Raw genomic sequence first — 6,297 nt, forward strand, 5'->3', positions numbered from 1 at the left:
TGCAGCTACACAGAATAATATTCTAGTTTTGATCCAAAACAACATGAAACCAGAAGTCTCTTTTGAATGCAAAGGGCTCTGGCTCATACCTGTCACCTATTGTGCTTGTAACACTTGTGTTTTTCCTGTGGGCTTGACACTCTTCCTGGTATGCAGGGTGAACTGCACGTTTGCAATCCACCATTACTAGAGGTGTACTCATTCATTCCTTAATGTGACATTAAGCAGATTATGGTAGAAAAAGGAAACAAACAGAACTCTGGTGCATGTACAGCTTGACTGCAGGGAATGTTACAGAGCAAAGGCAGGGCTAGACCTGCTATATACGTGCATGCAGCTGCTGCTTTATTTTGTAAGAGTAGAAGATGAGTTATAATTGGACATTTATACAGCAAGTCTTACTCACTATAAAAAGGAACTTTTCACGTAACAAAGATAAGTAAGTTTTTCTGGTGGGCAAGTAACAACTTGTGAGGTCCCCTTCCAGTAAAGATGCTCACTTGTACTTCCTCAATTCCTGTAAAAGCAGAAGGAAAACCTTCAAGTACAGATGCTTTTGCATCTCAGAAATGTTACCTGTATGCTGGAATTTCCATGGAAAAATATGGTTGGTTGTTGCCAAGATCCCTTACATCAAAATATGTCCTAATACAAGATGGTAAAAGCTCGGCCAGCAGAGGGATTCTGCAGTGGTGTAAACATTACCATGATAAGTTACAGAGTGAGGGGAAAAAAAGTGGATGCTGAGCTGTGCTAAGGATTTGGCCTGTTCACCTACATGCTTATATTGGCAAGAAGTGCTTTGAAAAACCTGGCCCTGCTTGTTTATTTCAACTATGGTGAGCATCCTGTGTTTTCCTAGAAATTCATACAAGTTTCAGAACTAGCTCATCATTCGAGTCACTCTAATATTTTATAGCTGGAAATAAGTAAGAATCCAACATTGAAAGAACACCTTTTGCCTTCAAGTGCAGTATCGATAATAATGGTTTTTAGCTCCTCTCTGGGTGGAGAGACATTTACCTCATAATGCCTAATTATAAAGCCTGCAGTCAATTATTAGCACTTACATTATGTTGCAAAGCTCATTGAGAAGACAAAAGGAGCAACCAGCTTGTTCAAGTGCAGTGCCGGAAGCAATTCAGTTGGCATGTTCTCGCTGCACTGAGTTCCCCATGAGTCACACAGCTCTTCTGCAAGGCACCTGTCTATATCTCTATTTGCCTTTTTATGAGGCACCTAGAAAAAAGTACAAACCTCACGTGGGCAATATTTTACCCATTGCTTCCAGCTGCACTGACTTGGAATTGGAGACTTGAGTCTTAGACACCCATACTGCAAGTCTTAAATAGCATGCCTGCACAGCTTTGAATTTTTAGTATATTTTGTAATATAACATGGCTATGCAGCCATTGTACTCTCCCACCCACCCACTGCTGAAGGAAAAAGGCCAGTGATACCTGTCAGTAAATTCAGTGCTGTGTTCACCAGGGTAGGGGCACCACTTTGCTTTAAAGATCTGCCCTGACCATGTATCACACACTGGGAGCTGGAACACAAGTACTAAAGAAAACACCACAGCAATGCAGAGAACCACAAAGTAAAGAGAGTTGTTAACAGGTGAAAGCAGACCTATTTGGTAACCGACCCAGAAACCCACCATGCAGATTAGGACAAGTGAAATTAAGGGCATAATACCCAGGACTCAAAACCAAGATCCCAAACCCAGAGCCCACATATGTGCTTGGAAACGTGAAATAACTGATGCTATTTTCAGTAAGCGGAACCCACAATACATCCCTATAGAATCATAGAATCAGCTACGTTGAAAAAGACCTTTAAGGTCATCAAGTCCCACCGTTACCTCAGGACTGTCAAGACCACCACTAAACCATAACACTGAGGGCTTCATCTACACACGTTTTTGAGCACTTCAGTGGTGATTCCACCAATTCCCTGAGCAATCAATATCTGACCACCCTTTTGGTGAAGAAGTTGTTCCTAATATCCCATCTAAACCACCCCTGGTGCACCTTGAGGCTGTTACCTCTTATCCTATCACTTGTTATTATTTGGGAGAAGAGACCAGCCACCTCCTCTCTCCATCCTCCTTTCAGGCAGTTGTAGAGAGCGATAAGGTCCCCCCCAAGCCTTCTCTTCTCCAGACTAAACACCCCTACGTCCCTCAGCTGTTCCTCATCAGAATTGTGCTCGAGACCTTTCACACTTGTGCTCCAGACCCTTCACCAGCTCCGTTGCTCTTCTCTGGACCCGCTCCAGCACCTCAATGTTTTTCTTGTAGTGAGGGGCAAAGAACTGAACACAGAATTCGAGTAATGAATAATGAGTATTCCCTCATCAACCAGTTGGGTCACCTTGTCGTAGAAGGAGATCCCATGAAAAGCAGGGAGCGCTTTGGGTTATATGATACTGCTGAAGATCAAGTTGCTCACTGGCTTGCCTTCCTTTGTTACGAGTTTGACATTTTGGCCTGGTCAACAGCATAGCTGCTTGCATTGTGCCAGCCAACATGTTGCAAGCCCTGCCTTGAAGCAATCACTTGTAAGGCACGAGAGACAATTTCGCTGCCCTGCTCATCTACTAGTTGCCCTAGTTGTATGCACTACCAAGAAAAAGCATCAATTATTAACAATTAAAGTGTCATATCTTGTCCCAGCCACATACAGCTGCAAAAATAGTTGTTGTGCTGCATTTAGGAAAACAGTGTTCAGGCTTCCATTGTAAACAAGAACAAGTCCAACTTGAACATGCATTGCCTATCTGTAGAATGGAACTTGCTATTTAATTGAAGCTTGCCTAGCTTGAAAGAGAAAACTAATGTTTAATTTAAAGTCACAGCAATCTACTGAAATGTGACTTAGGGGCTCCATCTTACAGAAGAGGCCTCTCTTCTCCAACTGAACAAAGAATTTTGTTAATACAGTTATTTTTCACATTTGTTAAACAGAATAACCTTAAAACCACTGAAATTATTGGTCTTCATTTCTGACTAATGAGAATAGTGACTTGCAGTTACTATTTAAGATTAATAATTTATCAGTAAATGATTTTTTTTACTCTTCAACATATGTGTTTTAGCAAACATGGAAAGAAAAGAGGAGTAAGCAAGAGCATGAAAGCATCTTTACTTTGGGAATTGTTTATATGCAGTAGCAAGTTAAGGTCAGGGTTGCTAAGGGAGTTAAGTGCCCAAAGCCCATGGATCTATTTGGTGGCCACCTAAATATTTGCATTTCATAGCTAACTGCAGAGTGCATGTGACCACTCATTTCTGAGGGATTCAAAGATTCCTATGGAAAAACATACTCATTTTGCCATATCTCTAAATAATATCAGTATCACTGCATCAGAAGGATTAATTTTGTGTCCACTGCCTCATTTCATTTTATTCACAGACATCAGTGTTTATGTTAAAGGAAAATACCAGGCAGAATTCAGTGACACAAATGGACCAGGCATTATACTGAAGTAGGTCAAGCAAGGCAAAAAAATGCATTATTAGAGGATATTATGTATTTTCAGTGTGGAAAGGGCTAGAGATGGCTCCAAAATGAAAGACGAGAAATCCATTTTAAAAATCTGATACAGCTTTACCCAATTATGTAATTTTTCATGGCTGTTGATTCCCACAAACTTGATTTTCTCTAAGGTTTCCACCTGGATTTTCTACATGTCATAATATAACTGCTAGCTTCAAAGGCAAACTGCATGTTCCATCCTCTATATCAAGTTCTACATCTTGCTTGGGTAAGTTGGTATTTTGCACAGAGAAGGCAAGGTAGAGATTATCTAAAACGGGGTATGAAGGGAGGAGAGGGTTGTAAAGAAAAAAATTAAGAAAAAGTAGGTGCTTCAGTACTAACAACACATTCTTGTACATGCGTTATTTGAAGCACAGCTTTGTGAAATGCACCAGGGAGCAGAGGAAGCATTTCCCCTGCTATTCTTTATCACATTTTAATAACAACTTCCTCGAGAAGAGAGAGAATTACAAAATTCTCAGCTGCACCAGAAACAGGGGGCTCACCTGGTTCACTGTTATTTAGGGTAACAACAGTGCATGCAGGTAAAGAAAGGATCGCTGGCAAGTTTCAGTAGGTCACCAACCTGAGCAGCTGAGGGGAATGTCACAGAGCGCATCTGTTCTGCAGTGCTGACAGAGATGGGGATAATAGCTCTACTCTAATACATTTTAATTACATTAAAGACCATGAAGGCCCAAGGTAGTGGGGTGCAAAGGGTATAAGAGCAGTGACCAGCAGATTCAGTCATGTTCCAAAAACTACACCAAAAAGGAAACGCAGGAGTTTCCTGAAAGATGGCAAAACATGAGCTTTGGAAAAAAGTCATGCTCTAATGTGGCTACATAGTGCATGACTGTCATAGTTTAACCTCAGCAGGCAACTGAGTACCACACAGCCACTTGCTCACCCTCTACCACCCTCGGTGGGATAGGCAGGAGAATTGGAAAAAAGGAAGTAGAACTTATGGGTTGAGGCAGTGTTTAATAGTTGAAATAGAATAATAATAATAATTGTAATAAAAAGAGAGAGAACAAGAAGAGAGAAGGAAATAAACCCCAAGAAACACAAGTGATAGACAATACAATTGCTCACCACCCACTGACCAATGCCCATCCCATCCTTGAGCAGCAATCAGTGGTTCCTGGCCAAGTCCCCCCCAGTTTATATATTGAGCATGGTGTGGAATATCCCTTTGGCTTTTTCAGGTCAGGTGTCCCAACTTCTTGTGGACCTGCTCGCTGGCAGAGCATGGGAAGCTGAGAAGTCCTTGACTTAAAGTATGCACTACTTAGCAACAACTAAAACATCCGTATTTTATCAACATTGTTCTCATACTACAGCCAAAACATAGCACTGCACTACTAGGAAGATTTAGTCTATCCCAGCCTAAACCAGGAGAACAGCCTAAAATGTCTCTCCACTAACATTTCAGTACTCTTGCCACTCTTTAAAATCTTTAGAGTTATGCACCCTTGTAGAAGTAGTAAAACATGGCTTAGATACAGGTGATGCAATTCTCATTCCTTCAAAAGCAGAGAGTAACCTGGTAGAAACAAGACAACGGCTTTGTACCTCTAATTATCCCTGTCACCCAGCCCTTCCCTCCCTACTTACGTCCACTGCTGGACCTGTCCTCACATCCACAACTCCCTCTGCCATCAACCACATCTTAATGCTGTCCATGAGAACAGACAGAGGTCCGCACCTCACAGCGCACAACTCCTCCAACTGGGCATCCTGCAGCCTGAAGAGAGATCTGCATGACTCTGTACCAGGTCTGTAGCATGTACCCAAGCTGATTCAGTTTTTAGCATTATCTTTCTTCCTGACCTACACCCATGCCTCAGCTGTAATCAAGGTCTCACTGCAGTGGGGGCAGCCTAAACCATTTGCAAGCTCTGCAGGCAAGGCAGAGGAAGGGAAAATCAAGAATTAGTTAATTGAGGAAATCAATTAAATCAACTTATCTGGGTCATATTAGTCAGACCAGGATGATTTCCTGCGTAATTCCTTCATCACAAGCATGTCCTTGAAAAACATTAATTTTAAAATACATTTCAGTCAGCCTCTCTAGACTGTTGCAAACATGAAAAGTACCACCTTGTGCAAAACTAATGACATCAAAGTGGAGAAATGTCAGATCTCCGCTGTATTTCCCAAGGCACAGGTGCGTGTCCTGCTTCATTCCTCCAAGCTGCTGTTGTGGCTGGTAAGGTACAAAAAAAAGACTGCTACATACATTTGAAATGAAACATTCCTCAGTCATTCAGGTCAGACACTCATCTGCATGTCTCCCACAGAAGACTCAATAAAGAAGAATCTGTCTCCCAGGTACTTTGCAAAAAGCTTTAGCAAGCCCCAGATTCCAGATAAATAGAAATAGTAACAGTTGACTTGTTGATCAAAACCAATCATAGAATCACAGAATAGTTAGGGTTGGAAAGGACCTTAAGATCATCTAGTTCCAACCCCCCTGCCATGACCAGGGACACCACACACTAAACTACGTCGCCCAAGGCTCTGTCCAGCCTGGCCTTAAACGCCTCCAGGGTTGGAGCATTCACAACTTCCTTGGGCAACCTATTCCAGTGCCTCACCACCCTCACTGTGAAGAACTTCTTCCTTATATCTAACCTAAAGTTCCCCTGTTTAAGTTTAAATCCACTACCCCTTATCCTATCACTACAATCCCTGATGAAGGGTTCCTCTCCGGCATCCTTATAGGCCCCCTTCAGATACTGGAAGGCTGCTA

At 42.0% G+C, this 6,297-nt stretch overlaps 1 protein-coding gene across 1 annotated transcript in view; it reads right to left on the reverse strand.

Annotated features, from left to right (window-relative positions):
• Window positions 1-6,297, reverse strand: part of LOC104407540 (transmembrane protease serine 11E-like) — a 42,705-nt gene that overhangs the window by 7,704 nt on the left and 28,704 nt on the right. The window lies entirely within an intron of this gene.

Source organism: Nestor notabilis, unplaced genomic scaffold (assembly GCF_000696875.1).
Source record: "Nestor notabilis isolate BGI_N333 unplaced genomic scaffold, ASM69687v1 scaffold10986, whole genome shotgun sequence".
Classification (NCBI taxonomy): Eukaryota; Metazoa; Chordata; class Aves; order Psittaciformes; family Psittacidae; genus Nestor; species Nestor notabilis.